Source organism: Humulus lupulus, chromosome 9, assembly GCF_963169125.1.
Source record: "Humulus lupulus chromosome 9, drHumLupu1.1, whole genome shotgun sequence".
Lineage (NCBI taxonomy): Eukaryota > Viridiplantae > Streptophyta > Magnoliopsida > Rosales > Cannabaceae > Humulus > Humulus lupulus.
Genome location: NC_084801.1, coordinates 106,022,251 through 106,043,442, shown reverse-complemented (window position 1 = coordinate 106,043,442; position 21,192 = coordinate 106,022,251). Strand labels below are relative to the sequence as shown.

At 32.9% G+C, this 21,192-nt stretch overlaps 1 long non-coding RNA gene across 1 annotated transcript; it reads left to right on the top strand.

Moving 5' to 3' along the window:
* Positions 1-612: 612 nt before the first annotated feature.
* On the top strand, positions 613-1,253 carry LOC133801959 (uncharacterized). The gene is made up of 3 exons (XR_009877079.1): positions 613-765; positions 1,002-1,083; positions 1,165-1,253. It is a non-coding gene; the product is annotated as an uncharacterized LOC133801959 (long non-coding RNA).
* The last annotated feature ends 19,939 nt before the right edge of the window (positions 1,254-21,192 follow it).

The window sequence follows — 21,192 nt, the reverse complement described above, 5'->3', positions numbered from 1 at the left end:
ATGATGTGGCACAACTGCAAAGAAAGCCTCTGTTTTGGAAGACTGACTGGAGTTTCATTAAATGCCCAGTTTCCACAAGTTTTATGCCCTACTAAATTCTTCATGTGTGATTAATTACTATTTACAGTTTGTGTTCACACTGGTAAATCACTTCTTATGTGTGTTTTCTATATGTATTTTTCTCTCTCATGATCAGGAAACTATAAATTATCTAATATGAGGGTCTTGTAACATTTTCTTGGAATAATTTATAAGATATCCAAATTATGCAAGATTTGTTAATTGTTGTGGATTATAAAATGTGTTATATGTGCATATATAGCCTTATACTTTATAGCTTTTATGGCTTTCATCATTACACAGAAAAAAAAAGCATATAATATAATACATATCATTGTATTGTCTTCTTTTGGAGAAATACAATACATTTTTCCACTGTATTATGATTATGAAAGTTTGAATTCCATGTCCACATGCTGCATTATGATTTTTATCTTCACTGTCTTTCTTATTTTGTTACCAATTTCCTTTTCTTCTGTGTATGTTTTTTTGCTTCAAAAATAATAAAAAAATTGTTCACTTTGTTTTGACAGGCCTTTTGTGTAATGAGAATCTAAGAGTGGAGTCATATGTGCATAGATTGTTCCAAAGAAATTATTCAGCAAATGGTGTGGTGTGCATAAGATACTTGAATCAGTTTTTATCATACACTGATTTATACCATCAACGATCGCGAATCTGACTTCCCTATTAGAGTAATGGCAGGTAACGTTTTTAAAGTGAAATTATTTTTCTTTATTTATTTTGTGCATCTTCAGGAAATAGTTAAAATGGCTCATGCTCATGATGCTCTTGTCTTGGTGGATAATAGTATAATGTCTCCTGTAGTGTCACAACCACTAGAACTAGGAGCTGGTAGCAATATAAAACATGAACTTTACATTCTACATATTACTCTTTTTTATTTCCTCTATAAAACTGTTGGATTTTGATTCATTCAGACATTGTTATGCACTCAGCTACCAAGTTCATTGCTGGGCACAGTGATGTGATGGCAGGTGTACTAGCTGTAAGAGGGGAAAGGTTATGCATGGACTTTCTTTACTGTGAACTGTAATGTTATAATTTATAACTTCAGGCCCTTATTATAATTTTTTTTTTCAGATTAGCAAAAGAGCTGTACTTTCTACAAAATGCAGAAGGGTCTGGGTTGGCTCCATTCGATTGTTGGCTCTGCTTTACGAATTGAGGAGTAGCAGGTGAAACTTAATGCTTTTATCACTTTATAATTTTCTTATAATCCTTTTTTACAACTGTAAAGCTTTGACTTGTTAAGGTCGTAATTATTTAATATTTATTTCTTGTAGTTATGAATTATAGCCTGGTCATTTATCATATACATTGTCTTGACTTCACATAACTAATTCAAAACAATATTGTAACTCTGTTATATGTACTTGAACTTGTGTTGTGCATCTTGGGTAAGTTTGAATTATGTTAGTAATTAATGCTTTACCTTCTAACTTAATATTTCAAGGCCGAACTTTTAAGTTTGCAAAATCACTTGAGATGAATAATGTTTTGGCTTTGAGTTTGACATATATGCTAATTGCTTCAAAATTTTGCTCACCTTCAGCACTTACAATGCAGTTTTCATCTGTTAACAGGGAGTGTGAAGTCTCTCATAAGCCTGCCCTGCTTCATGTCTCATGCTAGCATACCAGCTGAAAAAGGTTGAATAAAACAAAATAACATTTATACTCTACTATCACAAAAATGTACAAGACTATTTCTAGATGAGTTATTTTTTCTAACTTTATTTTTAGTTTTATTGCAAAAATTGGGCTAAACCTTATATTAAAGATGCTAAAGAAGTTTCCAGGTGCATTTTTATTTTATTGTTTTTCTTTATGATTTTGTTGTATAAGAAGTCAAAGTGTGATTCTGTTTTTATTCTTTAATTTTTTTGGGGATATATTGACAGAATTTAGAGTTCTGGAATCAATTCTTCCTCACATACTTTTTTATCATTGAGAATGATATATTTATTATCTTGATACATTTCACAAGCCTTGTTTTAAGTTGCATGTTTTGTTGCTTCAGTCGTTGTTTTGCATGGTAGTACATCTTGCTATACTCTGCTGTTTCGTCAAGTTTTGGAGTTATTACAAATTTAATTTAAACTTTATATGCTTAGAGGTGGAAACTAGCTTAAGTCTTATGTTCTTAATAATAAAAGGACTTTTTTTTTACAATGTGCAAGTATATTGAGATGATTTCTTTGGAGCAATTCTTGACAACATTTGTAGTTGAGGCCTTTAGAATGGAAGAATGTATTTCACTAATTTTTGTATACATTTCTTGTTTTGTATTTAGTGATAAAGGAATCTAAATTGGGCATAAATTATGTTGTAATATGATTTCATAAGCCTAGACTAGTTGACTAAATATTGTAATTACATTTGAGTAATTAATAAAAATCTATTTATGTTACCTTATTTGGCTTCAACTTTCATATTTGTTTTCCTAGTTTTGTGTAAGTAAAATAAGATTATGTTTCTCTAAGCTAATATAACACATGTGTTATACTAAAGTGCAGTATAACACAAATAATGTGTTATACTAAAGTGTAGTATAACACAAAAAAAGTGTTATACTAAAGTGTAGTATAACACAAATTTATAAGTATTGAAATGTGTTATATAATCCACTATAAATAACACAATTAAACACTTATCTATTTATTAAAATAACACAGAAATTGTGTTATCATTGACAGTATAATAACACATCTGTATAACAATGATAAAGTGTTATGTAAAGTACCCTGACCTACGATAACATAGTCGGTCTTACACAACAAAAAGTATTATGGTATGTTTTGATAACACATTTTCGGTGTTATTAAAAGCATTTTTTCTTGTAGTGTAGATTTGTATCTCCTACATTTATGTCATAAAAAGATTTTGTAACTCCACAATATATATTTCAATGCATAAAGAAAAGTATTTTTAAATTTGAACTTTTTCATAGTGTAATCATCACAAAGTTTAATTGAAATTTCAAGTTGCTTGAAGCAAGGAACCATTTATTTACTAGTAATGAAATTGGTGATAACACACACATATTCACAATATTCCTAGAAGAACTATGAATCTTTCTTTGCACTATTACGACCATGTGCATCATCATTTTTACGGAATTTATTGAGTGAAAACTCCAATCTCTCATGAAAGGTAGCACGAAATTAAATTACATAGGTGGAATTCTTGCAGCATTCTTGTTATCTTTAAAATACTTGTCACACTCTATTGAATTCTTTTTAAAGCTTTTAAAACCTTAACCCTCAAAGGATGTTGACAACCACTAATCATAAAAATGCAACTCACAAAATTTAGTGCTTATTCTATTCGCTTATTACTGACTTGTTTTAACCAATTGATTGGCTAGTATTAAGTTAGATTACCATCAATTTGGAGTTTAGTTCTATCCATATGGATGATAAACAGTGTCGGACCTGACTGGAAGGGGGCTCTATACAAAATTTGTTATTTTCTTAAAAAATTATATATAAAATGATATCTTTCAATAATTTGGGGGCCTTTGTACATGTAAAAAAAATGATACTTTTAAAAAAATTGGGCCTCATTGTGTAGGGTGTAAAACACCCTAATCTAGTACTTTATAAAAAATTCACATATTCATAGGTTCATAAGAGAAAAGCCACTTATTATAAAAATCTTAGTGGGGTCTTGCTAAAAACATGCAAGTTGGGACCAAAAGTTTATAAAGAAAAGTAGAAATATTCATGGAAAGTTCTTAAAAACAACCAAAGTTCAAGTCCCACTGATAAGTTTAGAAAGTCCAATTTAACATCAAAATTTAAAAGAAAATGGCATTTAAACTGATCGTTTCTCGTCCATAGGATGCCCCCATGCCATACACACCACGACGATAGAACTCCCCACATCACCATGCGTACCATAGAGAAACCTATTTCCTATCTGGAAGGGAAAGTGAGGGGGTGAGCTAAAAGCCCAGTAAGGAAGTACAAACACCACACAAGTAAATCACAACAAATCATAATCGCATCATACATCGTCACACATCATAGCATCATTATCGTAATAGCATCAACATCATAAATATAAACATAATCAGAACAACATTGCCATCATATGCAAAATCATCATCATCATAACATCATCACATAAACATCATATCCTTGTGATCATGGCCCGCTAACTTGTCCATGTCACCCTTTGAGGTAAACAGGATCTCTTGTCCTTGAATAACCTGGGCGCGTCCGCCCTTGGAGTTACGTCTTCTTATCCTTAGTAACTCGGGTTACGTCTTCATATCCTTAGCAACCCCTTTTTTATGTGTCGCATTCATCACGCTAACAACCATTCATAGCATACAACATTCAAAATGACATACAATCTAGTCACATCATCATATTAAAGCATCTCATAATTCATAGCGCAAAGTATCATTAATCATAACATTCTCATTCATAAAAATGATCTTACCATTCACAGGATAAATAAACAAAATTTCTATCTAACTTCCTTACCTCAGGTCCAAGCAAAGAAAAATGACAACTTCACAATGAGCCTATACCATAACCAAAATAACGTCCCTTAGCATCACATAAACTCCATTTTGCCCGCTCATATAACCCATGTGTACATGGGCCATGCACACATGGTAAAAACTACTCAGAATATCTAAACAAGGCATATTACACATAAGGTCATAAAAGAATAATGCACATTCTACCTATATTACATGCATGGTCTCGCTATAAAAACTACATGGTTGCATAATAGACATATTTTTTAACGTAAAAGTGAAATTGCATGCGACATGCATACGTGGGAACGTTGTTAAAAAGCGGCATTAAAAACGATATGTCCTACGCGCTTATTTCTATCGTTTTTGAAAATAATGAAATTGTAACATGCTTTGATTACCATTGTTTGTCCTCTTAAAATTTCTAGGTTGATTAGATCTCTCAAAACATTATTTTATTTCATAAAATAATTTATTTAATCATTTAAAATATTATAATCCTATTATTTACTTTTAAATCCCAAAAATAACAAAGACTAAAACTATGTGAAATACTTATAGTTTAACATGTTTGCTTAGAAAATAACATTATAATAAAATTATCAAATTTATAAATTTAATGTGAGAAAAATATAATTTTAGATGTGGAAAAATATATTTTTACTTGTATTATTTTTAAGACTTAATTTTAAAATAAAATAAATTCATAAGCGATAATTCAATAAATATTTTAAAAATATTTAATTAACCTTTCAGCCATTGTTTGATTTACTTAAAGATTCACAAATAAACTAAATTTACCATTTTTCTTAACTAAAATAAAGGAAAATCATAACCATTAAAATAAACACTCATGTTATATTAAAAATACCACTTTTAATATTTCCATAGTTTAAGGCATTAATTTATTTCAACACACACATCAAATTTATTTTATCAAAATATAACTTCACATTTTTTTACAAAAATCTCAGCAACCAATTATACCATTAAAACCACCATTTTTATTTTTTAGAAACTCATATTCTCATCAAAATACAAAAAAAAAATCTGTAGGTAATTATTTGTACAAAAATATCATATTAAGTGTGAAATAAAACACCATTTTATTCTCATAAGTACAACACATCATAAAAGACATTTCTTATGCATGCATATCATTATTTCATCAAACTTTTCACCAATTATTCACAAAATCAGCAAGCATAAATCATCATGAAATTCATCTTTAGTTGATGTTTCTCAAACATTCATGAAATTATTAATATATCAATTTATAGAAATTCAAAACAGTCCTTTCTTTTATCTAAATCAACATAGCATGTTTTTAAGATCACAATTAAAACATACAAGGAAAACAAACATGCTTGAACATCACCCTTGTATGCCTTTACATAAATCAATAGTTTCAAAAATGATCATAGCAACATAGACACAAATCACAACCTTCACATAAAACCTAGCATGTTTCTAACATGTATGTGACACAAGAAAAACAAACAACACAATATACCCAAAACCCCATAGGCCGAAACCCTTAATTGACAATCTACCCTTCTCAAACTCATCACCAATGAACATATGAACATTACCATTCCAAAAATTGCCACACAAAGTCATAGCCATGCCTAGATCAAATCTCCAATGCATTCACCCAATACAACCCTTCAATCCCATCATCAAAAGAGTCAAAAAAATCAACATACCCATTCATATAAACCATCAATACATAAAGACATAAGGGCTAAGGGTTCATTGCATTTCTTGATTGATAGAATCAAGACACAAGGTGATCAATTGTAGAGTCCAAGAACTTTACTTAGCTAGTTAGATAGTAGTAGTAATAGTAATAGCTAGTAGTAGTTGTAGTATGTTTATGACTGTGGATTTTGGTTCAAGCCGGGACTTAGTTGGAAACTCCTAACAATAGTTATGGATTTTATAAGTTTAACCTATAGTTTAAGAATATTAATTATAACATAAGGTTTGATTAATATTGTTGGTTATTAATATGATAATTATTATAACCTAAGGTTTAGATAGAGCTAATAAGAATATGACACTTGTCATGAGCATGGTTATTCCTAAGGTTTAGATAGAGCCAATAGGATTATGTCATTTGTCATATGCATGATTATTAAGAAATTATTATTTTAATGATAAAATAAGGGAAATATAAGACTTAGTCTTTACCAGAATCTATTAGGAGCATGACATTTATCACAAATTTATTTATTTGTGTTATTTAGATAATTAAATAGATTTTTCGTAACTTTAGGGTACTGTAACTTCCGACCTATTTTTGACCCAGTTATGTTATGAATTTTGAAAAATAGTATTTCTAGAAAGTTGTAGATAATTTAATTAGCTTTCTAACGGTATAAAGAAAATGTAATTCAGAGTTTTACAGATCTAGATATGTTAATTTTACTACAGGGGAGTTTAGAGTTACGAGATTTAGGGAGTTAGAAGTTAGGATTCTATTTGTTTTTATTATTTTCGTTTTAAAAATCAAGCTTTGAATCCTTAAATCTCTCTGAACAATTTGACCAATTCCTAAGCCTTTGGCTGAAGGATATTCAAATATTTTCAATTAAATTTATTATTTTTATTCAAAGCCAAAATGAAGATTTTTATTCCTAGAACTCTATAAATAGGACCTAGCACCAAGTCTTTTCATTCATTCTTCAAGCATTGATCAGAGCCTTCCAAGTGCTAGTGAGACTATAGAGTGATAAACACTTGGGTTGGGGTTATAAGCTTAATCATTATAAGCTTAATAAACACTTGGGAAGTAAGGTTCATAGTGTGTATTTCGATTTCAAGGTGTAGTTCGATCATAGCAATTTCAAAGGTATTGCTATTCTTTGTTCTTTTCAGTATTGTTTTATTAGTTTTATAGTCCTAACTCAGTCTTCTCTATTCTTGGTTAGGCATCTAAGTTCTTCGAACTTGAGGTTTCTTGTCGGTAAGATATATTCTCGGTGGTTTTTAGTTCATTCATCGATTTCTTTTAGAATACTCACCTCTATATTATGGTTTTTAGGAGTGTTCCAAAATCCCGACTTTGTTCTCATCATCCCGGTATATTGGTAAGGAAAATAGGATAGGATATTATGTGTTATGCCATATGCTATCTTATGATTTGTGTGTTATGTATGTTTGTAGACTTGGGCATATGACCTGCACACTTACAAGCCCCAATAAATTTATGGGCATATGACTTGCTTAGTTAGCAAGCCCCACAAATATAATGGGCATATGACTTGTTTAGTTATGGGACCCCAAGTAATAATGGTCATTATAGTATGTGTGACATATGTTTATGATATGTTTTATTATATGCTACGTTATGAATTTTATGTATATGAGTTATGTGTTAGATTTTCCTTACTGGGCATTAGGCTCATTCCTTTATGTTTATATGTTCAGGAAAATAGCTTTGGTGGCGGGAAAGGTTCTTGGTAGCTTGGGGATGTGTATTGAGGCAGGATGGAATCGGTGGATTGCGCGTTCGATTCGAGGATGAAGTTTTTAAGTCTTTTAGTTATGATTTCTATGTATTATTTTTTTCCGCACTTAATTTTGTAACCAATTTATTTAAGTTATATTTTGTTTTCAAAACAATGGGATCCCATATCCTAAATGATTTTTTATGTATTTAACCTTTACTTTACAGTTTTTAAATAAAGTTATGGTTATTTCATATGTACGTTTTCTTAAGATTAGTATAGTAGTCATTAATGGTCCAAATTCTAGAATAGTTGGGTCGTTACACCAATACCCAAATTTTACTAGCCCTTGTTAAAGCCTAGGGTTTTTCGAAATCCACCATGAGAAGAAGAAGATATTCAACAACACACAATAAAAGCCATAGTCAAAATTAATTACTAGAATCAAAAGAAGAGAATAAACAAACATAAACACAAAAAGGCATACCCTAGACTTGGTCTTCACTTCTCCTTCTTCTTCCTTTCATTCTTCTTCTCCTTCTCTCTCTAGCTCACGTCTCCCTCTCTCTCTCTTTCTCTCTCTAATTTCGGCAGCCAAGAGCATAATGACTCTTCTCTAATTTTCCTTCCCCCTTTATCTTAATTCCCTCATAATAGCCTAATAAAATAAAAGGGTAAGTTTCCTATTCCTAATTATTTTCTCTTATTTTTTCATTAAATTGTTTTTATCTTTAATTGTTATGGAATAAAGATGACAACTTCTTTTCCATTTTAACCAATATTTATCCAAACAAAATAGGTAAAGAAAATCCTCCTTTCCCATTTAGTCTACACGTCCAAGCCTATCATTTTCGTTTTCTTTTATTTTTTTTATAAATAATTAAACCTAATAAAAGGAAACCACAAATGTGTAGAAAATTCTACACATGTGCACCATGCAACCATGCACATGCACACGCTCAATAACTAGGGTGCATCACTACCTATCATGCACCTTAGTGCATTCAACCAAAACTCAAATAATTATATTTTGTTAATAAAATAAATAAATAACATTTAACAAATAAATTCACAAAATTCTACCATAAATTTCTAACAATTAATTTAAACAAACAAACAATTAAATAAAATAATTCACAACACTTAACAATTAATTAAAATAAAACAAAAAAATTTAATAACTAAAAAAAAAATTTTGCTGGACGATATTGACAATCACTAATCATAAAAATGCAACTCACAAAGTTTAGTGCTTATTCTATTTGCTTATTGTTGACTTATTTTAACCAATTAATTGGCTAGTATTAAGTTAGATTACCATCAATGGTGAATTTCTTTTGGAGTTTAGTTCTATCCATATGGATGATAAAAAGTGTCAGCCCTGAGTGGAAGGGGGCCCTATACAAAATTTGTTATTTTAAAAAAAAATTATATATAAAATGATATTTTTCAATATTTTGGGGGCCTTTGTACATGTAAAAAAAATGATACTCTTATAAAAAGTGGGTCTCATTGTGTAGGGACCATAGGCACAGGCCTGACCCGTGTGTGCCGAGAGTCGGGCCTGATGATAACCATACTAAATCTTTTACACAAGATTTAATTTGAAAGTTTTCAAGCTTTCACTTGAGCACTCAAATAAGGTAGATTTGATTTCTCGTTGAATCATTTCTTTTCCCATGATATGTCTACATAAAAATCCATATGTTATCCCCAATTTTAAGTAAAATGATGTTGCAGTCATTAAAGACACATGTTAAGAAAAAGCAATGATATTGAATGATCTGGTCGATGTATTTAGTGGGGCAACTAGTACTACCATAAAAAGAGTCATTTACGTCTCTCAATGTGTGACATTAAAGCTTTCCTAGGTCGTACCTGCCTAAGACATTATATCTATAGTCATGAAAAGTTAGTACTTTTCATGTCCCACTTTGAGAAACCTTAAAGGTCTTTCACGTCCTTCAAAGCGGGACGTTAAAAGTATTTTTTTTATTTAAAAATTTCTAAAAATTTTATACATATTTTAATTAATTTTATTATATGTTTAATTGATTTATTTATTAATTTAAATTAAAAAATATTTTAACAATTTTATTATAAGATTTAATTTTACTAGTTAATTAATAAAATTAAAATAATTATTTATTTCCTTAATTGTGTTTGGAAATATAGTTAAGTGTTGAATTTATAGAAGAAAGGAGAATATTTTGTTTATGAATGATGTGTGACATTTTTGGTATAATTAGTGAAACATTTCATGTCCTGCGAAGTAGGACCTGAAATGTATTTCATGTCCCCAATGAAATGTGGACAGTGTTTTTTAATAAATGAAAAATGGACAAATTAAAAATACCTATAACGTCCCACAATGCTTTTTATGTCCCACATTGCGGACATGAAATGTCATCTAAATTTTTCACGTCACGCACCAATTGTACATGACATGAAAATGGTCCCTTAAATTCCATTTTTCATGTAGTGCATGGATTTCTATAAGGACAAGTCAAAGCTCATCGAGGCTTACATCAATATATGAAGTTGCTCATGCCCAAAGTTTAATCTGCAATATTCGAGCAACTTATTTTGAATATAATAGTTTTACATGTATTTTCTAACATTTTTTCATAATACAAAGGCCTAACCCAGTTTCAGGGAGGGCCATTAATAAGATTGTAATGCGAATCAAACTACTAAATAAAGGACTTATTGCATTATTTATGATTCATCCACACTTTACTTACTAAAACTCTTTCAGATTGTAAATAGTACTTAGACTTAAGAGACTTATTGCGCATTTTATGATTCATGATCTTGAGTTTAAGCTTAGCGTCTCGTAGATATAGGTCATTACCAATTCTTGGAGCCAAAACACATACAAATTCTTATGTTTATCTTTTATCATTATTTAGATCTCAAGTTAATTGTCGTTTTCTATTCCAATTGTCATTGTCCATTTTTGTGGTTAACTTATTGGTAGTTTCATTAGGAGTTGAACAAAAGATCATTAAACTCACACCTGAATCATTCAATCTTGCTATGCCTCCATGAAGAGGTAACAGTCATGTCCCCATCCCTCCTATGGGAGATCAAATTCCACCTAGGGAGCCAAGGATGGATCTAGGAGAAGACAACCAATGGGAGCCAAGAAGTTGAGAAAAATGGGAGATGCTATGTGAGTTATGCAAGACAAGTTGTCAAATATGCAAGCCAATCAAGAAATTGTAACTCAAATAATGGCTAAGCAATAAGCAAAAATTGAACAATAACATGAAAACCTTGATGTAACTCCCTGCGTTTCAAGCACCTACTAGTATCTAAGAACGTGGTGGTGAGATATGTATGAATATTATTTAGAATAATAATATATGCTTGAGAAGTAAATTTTATGTTGTTATTATTAGCCAAAGCATGAAATGTGCAGATTTTGTGACAAATCGACCATTTCGGTCTCAGATCAAAATGGAAAACTTGATCGAGTAAATTCTCGGATAAAATATTATTGGAGAAGCATAACTATAGAAAAATATTAATGGGCATCAAATTATTTAAATTTTTTTGAAGGTCTAAAACATCTGATTTTTGAATGAAAAATATCTAAAAATGCATTTTTGTGAAAAATATTTAATTAGCCTAATATGAAATTATGGGTAATAAAATTCCATGAGTTATGAACAAAGGAGTGTGCTCACATAAATTAATTAAATGAAAAGATAAATTTAATTTAATATCCCTAAGTTAAGAATTCAATTTGGTTATGTAAGAAAAAATTACCACTTGGTAATTATTATTGGGGGTAAATGATTAAGAGAACATTTAGTAGCTAATTAAGTGTTTAATTAAGAAGTTAATTAAGGAAATAGTGAACTTAAGTGGGCAGCTAAGGGGAGGGGTAAAAGGGTAATTTTTTTATATATATTTTTTATCATATTATGTAAGAGCCAAACTTGGGCGTCAAGACTCATTGACTTGAACATTTTCTCTCTCAACATTTGCTTTCTCGTCGTTCTCTCTACCATGGCTAAACCCTCCACGGTTCTTCTCTAAAAAAATTTCACAAACTTCCTTCAAATCTTTCCTCAACTCTCATCTCCATCCTCTCCTCTAAACAGCCACCAAATTCCTCTATTGTTTTTATAAGCTAGAGGAAGAAACAAAATATATGAAGAGGTAACTTTCAAAGCTTTGGTATTGTTAGTTTTTTTATTTGGTTTTTAACTTGCTGGTTAGTTTAAATCTGACTATTGGGATTTTGGAGTAAGAGTTAGAAAGGATAGATCCAACCAAAACCATCAACTAGTGTCTTCAAGAGGTATATGGTAACACTTTTGTTTTTCTTTAGGGTAAATAATATGTTACTGCCTTGTTTGTGTAATTTTGTGTGTATAAATTCATTATGGGTATTATAATATTGTAAATTTATTGGCTGATATTGTATGGATGGATGTCTGGTTGAATGGTTAGAAGAGGAATTCAACATCTCATAGGCTTGTGTGATTTTATGTGAAAAATATTTATGTCATGAATTCCAAATGGTCAAGCAAAACCTACACCTACTTGTTTCTATTTTTTCATGGTTCCAATATGTAGTTTAGGAAAAATAGATATTCATAGTGGGTAGAAGCATTCAAAAAGGTTTTGAAATGACCAAGTTATGATTTTTTTTCAAAATTATTGTGCAATATGGAAAAAAAGGACTTGACAGGATAGTATGTTAATTAATTCGAGTAAATTGTATGCTAGTCATAGTATTGGCTAACGTGACAGGATGGTCTAGCGGAAGATTGCCCAGACGCATCAAGGACAACTTGTAAGTCAGTCTGCGATTTACTTTTCTAAAACATGAATTAACTAGTCTTTTGCTTGCAAGAAGGATGGCTTAAACACTAGTTAAAGAGAAGCTCATTTTTAGAGACAATGACTATGCGGTGCTTACAATCCACATGAGATGTTCTGTATTTGTGGTCTGAGTCGCTCTTGGGACCTTTGAGATGAGTATTACTTTGTAAACATTGGACCTTTGAGATTAACTGTGGACGGTATCCATTTATAAAATTATTGTGCAAACAGTTTCTGCCTATCTCATGAGTACGTGGATAGTATCCACTTATAACATTATTACGCATATAGTTTCTACCAACCTCATGAGTACGTGGATGATATCCACCTATTATTATATAGTAGGGATGGTATCTGCCTATTAAACCATTGTGTAGACAGTATCTGCCTTTGACATTATTGGTCCACTTAGATTCTGTGAGAATTGGTCAGGAAATAAGTATGGTAAACTTAGGAGTCTGAATGATCCTAGGGGTGCTTATGCTCCGTTGCGATATGTTATTGTAGTCTGTTTCGCAACTGTGAGAATTGGCCAGGAGATAAGTGTGGTAAACTTATGAGTCTGAACGATCTTAAGGCTGCTTATGCTCCATTGTAATTTGTTGTGTAGTCCGGTTAAACCCCATGACACTGTTGATTATTGGTTTGGCTAGCTACCATGACATTTGGACAAGTGGTAAGTAGACAAAGTAAACCTAGGAGTGTCGATGAGCCGATGTGGATCCACCAACCCCGTATGTAATAGTATGAATGCCCTAGGTAACCATTGGTTACCCTCAAGAAGGATTTATAATTTTTTATATTAGTGTGGAGATTCGAGTCTCCACTACAGTTTGAACTGAGATACTAGGGGATACTTTTGGCAACTTCTGAGTTTGCTTCTAGGGTCTATATTATTATTGGATATTATTCTGCTTCAGCTCTGGTCTCATTTTTTTGCTGGGTTTATGTTTTGTTGTTTTTGCATAAGGTATTGTGATACTGTCAGGACTCTTAACCATTCTTGAATTGTTCAATTAGGGCCCAAATTTATCTGATGCCCTAAGTGTGGTGAGATATTTGTTGTGTGGACAATGATTATTCATTGGTTCCTTGTGTTGTTTTTCTGCTCTGTGTTGTCAGAATGATTTACTAAGCATTATTACATACCTAGTCGTTCATGTTGTGGGTAAGAGCAAAGAAAAGCTGTGTTAGTGAGCATTAGGGTCTGCTTGCAAAGATGTACATGTGGCCCGACCTCTAGGGAGTATGCACTTTTGAAATATATTTTTTTTATGCTTTACACTATTTTGGTTCACTACAAGACTTTTAAGTTAATGTAAATGTTTTTAGTTTGTGAACACATTATGTTTAAAAGTTTTTTTATATGTATTTTTTAGACCCTTTTAAATAGTAAATATTATTAAATTTCTATAAAATTAGTTTTACTATTTTTGGGTCATTACAAGGGGAATAAGAGCTTGAGCTAAGCCGATTATGTAGACAAACCCACATGTACATTTCGCAAGGTTGACTAGTTCTTGTTGTAAGTATTACTTTTCTATAAATTGTAGGTTAGAATGGCGAACCAACTTGAGGTTGTTCCTCCTGAAATAGTTGAACAACCCGAAGTGATCAACCCCCATAGAGAGTATAACTTAAGACAAACAACGAAATCTTATAGTATTTTATGGCCTTAGATTTGGAACCCTTTACTGGGTTAGGGGATGATAGGGAAGAGATATGGGGATGGACAACAAGTATGGATGGAAGATTTGACATCCTTAAGACACCCTACTAATTTTGGTGTAGGTTAGCCAACAATGCAGCCAGACAAAGTGTAATATCCGCTTCTACTAGTAAGGGTATCATGGTAATCTGGCTTGGGTCAGGGTATTTTGGTAAATTGCATGTTCTTATGTATTTAATTATAGGAACTATAATATGCATGATTTATGGTGTATCTTTATTTTATCTTTTCCGTCAAGAAATCCACACAAATTTGTTTCTTCATGTATTAGGGGGCCAAAGTGCGATAGAAGTTGAATTATGGGGGTCAAAGTAGAATTATGGGTTTTATGATAGAAAGTGTAATTATAAGAAGTCAAAACTATTAGTTTTAAATGGAAATTACAACAAGTGGATTAAGTAATTATTAAGGAAAGGTGAAAGGTTGGGGTTAGTATGGTAAATGGGTTTTATACGATTAATTACCTTGAATAAAATTAATAAAGGGAATTTAGCTTAAAATTCATAAGATAGTGAGACACTTTGGAGTTACAGTACACATAGAGTATCAGGTTAATAAGATCCTTATGGATCTGAATTTTGAGGCTTGGAGATTCAAAGGAGAGTAGGGATTTTGTGTTGGTGGACTAAAGATTGTACAATACCTTGAGGATTTAAACTCAGAACTTGACAGGTAACTCTTTGAACTGTGATTATTCAAGTTATGGTAGATTTATATTTTTGATAATGTAAGAGGAATTTAAGTGTAATTGGATTAATAAATGTATATCTAAGGTTTATGATTGATAATATCTGGGCTCCAAGGGTTAGAAAGATGTTAGGATAGCTGGTTTTTATGATTTGGGGTTGAAGTTTTGCAGTTGGGGTCGATTCCTAGGTTTCAAAATCGCATCTACAATTTCCAAAGAAAAGGGTCTAGGGCAATCACGCCAAGCCTTGGCATGACCGCGCTACCTGGCTGAATAGCCCTGGCGCTCTGTGAGCGCGACCGCGTTAGTTGCCCAAAAACACATATTTTGGGGATTTTAATACACCTTTAGATATAAGTTTGTACATTTTTGGAGCTCTATGCAGTAGATTTTAAGGCATTCTTAAGAATAATTTTGGGATTAATAAGTTTTGGTTTAGTTAAGGATTATAAAGCGTTGATGTTATGTGTTATGTTTAGGTTCCTTGAAGATACTTGAAGAGACGTGTTAAAGTGTGTGGAATGCTGCTGCTTTTGAGATAAGAAGAGTGGACACCTGCGTACAGGGTGTACGCTTGACATACTTTATGGTAGAATTTGGTTTACACTATATGTTCATGATAATGTATAAATATGTTAGTGTATGATTATGTTTAATAGCTTATATGTAATTGTGGATTATGAGTTTTGTTTGAATATGTGATAACTGCGTTGCATGCTTACATTATTTCATCATTTATGTTATATTTATCTTTATTGTCATTGATTTGAACTCCTGGTTAAGGTTATAGGGTTGTGTCCTACACAACTCTTGTTGCTAGGCTTTGACTCATATGTACTTTGTGCTGCAGGTAAAGGCAAAGATGTGGTTAATACGCAGTAAGTTGGAGAGCTTTGGCAGAGGGCGTACATGTCAAGGGTTTAATGACCATAAGGGATCGGGCCTACTAATTGAGAAATTTATTATGTATTTTTTTAGAATGATGTTTTGGTTTTACTCTCTGATTTTGAAGTTTGTTTATTTTACATTATTTAATATAACTACAAAACTCAGGAATTTCATTCATTAAATGTTTGGTTTGTATTTACAATGGATTTTCTATAAATAAAATAGTATTTTTTTATTTCAAAATCATTTAAGTAAAATTCACTTATTGCTTCAAGAAATGGGGGCGTTACACCAAGTACCAGACGATGGAATGAATTCAGGATAGAGCTCGAACAAAAGTTCGGACCTTTTCTTCTCAAATTTGATTAGTATGGAGAGTATAGCAGTATCCAAATGCAACGTAAAGAGCAAGCTAGATAACATTTTGAAGAAGAAGAATATGAGGAAGACCTTGAGGAAGATATCAATTGAAACTCCGATATGGAGGAAGATGCAAAAGAGGATTCTTAGCTCTAAAATTGATATTGTAGACATAGTAGATAGAAAGACTATATTGTTTGATAGCGACTATATATATACCTATATATTTTGATCGGTTGTTTATAGAACCTATATGTTAGAGCTAAGTTATGTAAATCGATAGGATAACTAAGCTCAATTAAAAATTATCCCCTAGGGCTAATTTTGTATATCTTATAGGATTGCCAAGCCCAGCTTTAACACTTGCATAAAGTTATTATATGCAGTAAAGTATTATTTCTATTTTTATTGTAGATATTGTGTTATGTGTGATATGTAACTATTTGTGATGTTGCTAATCCCTCATCGTTACCCCACTAAAGGAGATTCTATGTACGACCAAAGATGGCGCCTACAACTAGAGCATAGCGAGCTCAACCCAAATTAGTCGAACAAGTACAAGAACTATAGAGAGCTCTGGAGGAGCAGAGAACTCTACGTGAACAAGATAGGAAACGACATGCTGATGCTGAAGAACGTCAAGCTAAAATGTTCCAGAATTTGTTGCAGTGACTTCCGACAGTACAAAATAATGCCCAAAATAATCAAGTACTACTTGCTAACGAGGTACAAAACCCTGAACCACAAGCTGAGGATGAACAGGGTAACTTGTTGGTTGTGTTACCAATAGCATTTTAGGCCAACATAAATAGATCAAGGGAAAGATTCACTCCCAAGATCAACTAAAATTCATGAAGGTCAAACGAGCAAGGTGGCTCAAGAACTTAAAATAATGGAGGCGAAATGAGGAAGGCAGGAACTCTCAATCTAGGGACAAATTCTAACAAGCAACCCAATTGCAAATTTGAGATTCGGCTTGTTGTACTAAATGCACCTGATGTCATCTGGGTGATTCCAACTCCAAAGCCTATTTTATGTGCAACGGTTATAGACACTTTGTAGGGAAATGTACTGTAACACCCTTGATAACCAAGGTCGTTACACAGTGTGATTATAAATGTGCAAGACTTGCTAATCAAGTCATATAGTTGAAAACGTGATTTTAAAGTCATAATCAAGTTAGGGTCAAAATATTTTGGTCATAAACGGGTTTCAAAGGATAGTTTACAAAATTTCAAAGTTATATACAACCACAAGCCACTCTAATGGTAAAATATGCATTTCAGGTTTTCCTGTCCCTGCACTATCCCTTGGTCGTGGCAGACGAGTAGCTGACTATGTACATTCTACCCTAGAGCTCGCCAACTCAAGATTGGTACACCTTGCCCTTGCCTTTACCTGCACCACATAGCACCCGTGAGCCGAGGCCCAACATGAAAACCATAATGTAGAGCATAAAAATCCATAAAGCTGTTAACCGGGTATTTAGCATGCCATAACAGTCATCTAATCAGAGAGGTCAATCAATTATTCATAAGCCATTCATGTCAGTATTAAACAAACTATAAAAAACAGACAACAATGATAACATATCAATATTCATCATACAATACTCAGGGTCGACGCCCTTAAGCAGCACCCTTTATTTAATACACTATCTTTCGCTCACTTAGGCCGAGTCCAGTGTTTAACCCACTAACTCCGGCCCACTTAAGTCGAGCTTAGTGATTATTTAGCTGTCCTTAGCTACCAATGGTCGAGTTGCGTCCTATGCGCAAATATCAGTCCCGCCACTCTTAGGCCATTTATTTAATGCTCACATGGCATATCACAATGATACAACATATGCATTCAAATACAGGGAATATCAGTCCCGCACAGTCCATAAGGGTGCAGTTTTCTTACCTTTAATTCTGAGTGCTTAAGTTACTACGAATGACCCTCAAGCACGATCCCATTTTGAGCCCTAGCGTACACCTAGTCACAATCCATAAACAGTACTTTGATGAGTTGAAATTCCAAAGGAAAATCTCGAGACCAAACTCATGCTCTTGGGACCTCTAATTCCACCATACGAAGTGGTGAAACCGTCCCCCGAGCTCCCAAGCGAAAACCCTAAAAAGTACCCAAAAAATCAGCTTTTGAAAGTTGAGTAGCGCTACAGCGCTACCAGATGGGCGCTATAGCACTACAGTCAGAGACTTTAGCCCCCCAGAAATGTAGCCTAGCATTGTAGCACTCCCAACCTGGCGCTACAGTACTAGTACCAGAAATACAAATTTCTGGGTTTCTCTCTTGAAACTTCCCCGAGCCAAAACCCCAAAAATCCTTCCCAATTATCCACCAAGCACAAAATTGAGCCCATAAACCAATATAGCTCACCCAATACAACATAATAACATTATAACTTAGCTAACAAGCTCATCAAACACAGAAAAAAAATTGAGCTTTGAAGCTCAAGAACCCTAACTGAAAACAAGAAAACTCAAGATAATCAAGGGTCAAAAATCATTACCTTAGAAATGAATTCAACCCTAGGCTTCCTCCAATGATACTCCAAGCTCCAACCCTTAACTCCCAAGCTAATGTTCGTCAAACTTCATCCCAACACCCAGTTTTCCAAAATTAAACTCAGAACTTACAAGAACAAGTGAGAACCTAAAACCAGAAAAATTAAATTATTACCTTCTTCCCAAATTTGAAATTTCTAACTGTGGATGGCTGCTAATCCCTTCTTCAAATTGATTTCACCATTTAACTCCTTCAAAACCTAGCTCTCATGACTTGTGCTCTGTTTCTCTCTTCTTCAGAATTGAACCAAATGACCCCAAGGAAAAGGTCTGGAAAAGTCTAACACATGAGAGTCTTTTCCCTCAGCTGTGGGTTTCTAATTTTAATACCAAAAAACCATCCTACCCCTCCTAAAACTGAGACAAACACTAAACCTCAAGGGTAGCTAGGTCATTTCACCACTCTAACAGAAATACCACTTTTCCCTTCTTATTTCACTAATACCACTAACACTAAGGTTACTAATGGTTACCAACCTCGACTAAATATCACTTACCACAATCGTGACTCTCAACTAGTACCATGGAACAGGATCACCTCATGCCAGAAACAATGCACATAACTCAAAATCATACCCTCAACGGGTTCAAATTACAAATATGCCTTTCTGAACTAATCAAGGACCACATGCATAATTAATACTAAAAAACGTGTGTTTAATCATTTATTCACATATAATCTTATAATCATGCATTTAAACATTAAATCATACATAAATACCAATTATGCCCTCTCGGCACGCTAATCAAGGTCCTTAAGCCTTATTAGTAATTTTAGGTCGTTACATGTACAAAGCTGAGTATGATAGGAGCCCCACCACAAGTGTTTTCTCTCTCTCAAGGAGATAAAGGAGTTGGGTGCTCGGAAATGGTTACAGGTCAAAATCATATCGTCCAAAATTTAGCTTATGAATTGATGGACACTCGTGCATCACATGCTTTCATATCTCCTTCCTTTGTGAAGAAAATAAATAGAAGGTTTGAGCCTATGTCTAATATGTGTGAAGTATCCTTACCTTCTAAAGAAGATATCTTGGTGTGGTTATGCGAAAGATTCGTACCATTCTGGGTAGAAGGATGTGAACTCACAGTCAATCTGTTAGTTTTGAATTTACACGAGTACAATGTCATATTTGGTATGGATTTGTTAACCTAATATGGGGTTGTTATCAACTGCAAGCGCAAAAAGGTTGTATTCACTACGGTAGGCTAGCAACCATTTGAATTCAAGGGCACGTCTAGAGAAAATAAGTGGTCAATAATCTCTGCACTGAAGGCAAGAAAGATGTTGGATGAAAGATGCATCAGATCCTTGCAAGAATCGTGGACAATGTGAAAGAGATAAAGGTACAATCGAGTGATGTGCCAGTGGTATGCAAATTTCCTAAAATATTTCCTGACAATCTTCGAGGGTTACCGCTAGATCAAGAAGTTGTATTCCAGATAAAGCTAATTCTGAGAAAATTGTCGATCTCAAAAGAACAATATCAGATGGCACCAAATGAACTTAAAGAACTACCTGCGCAATTACAAGAGTTGTTAGAAGAATTTTATCATATCAAGCCATTCTCCATGAGGAGCCTCAGTTCTGTTCGTGAAAAAGAAGGACGACTCCATGAGTGTGTACTTATTACTGAGAGTTGAACAAGGTGAGAATCAAGAACTGATATCCTTTTTCCAGAATCGATGGTTTATTCGATCAATTACAAGGAACATCGATATTCTCTAAGATCAATCTATGATCATGTTATTACTAGCTTATGGTGAAAGAGTTAGATATTCCGAAGACGGCCTTCCGAACACGTTATGGCCACTATGAGCTCATAGTGATGGCCTTCAGACTCACCAATGCTCCTGCAATTCTTTTGGACTTGATGAATCCGATGTATAATGAATATTTTGATAAATTTGTTATCGCATTCATAGACGACATCATTATATATTCAAGGAGTAAGGATGAGCATGCTATACACTTAGAACTAATTTTGCAGTGGCTATAAGAGAAGAAGATGTATGCAAAGTTCTCGAAGTGTGAATTTTGGCTTGAGAAAGTGAGTTTTCTTGGACACATGGTATCGAGAGATGGAATTT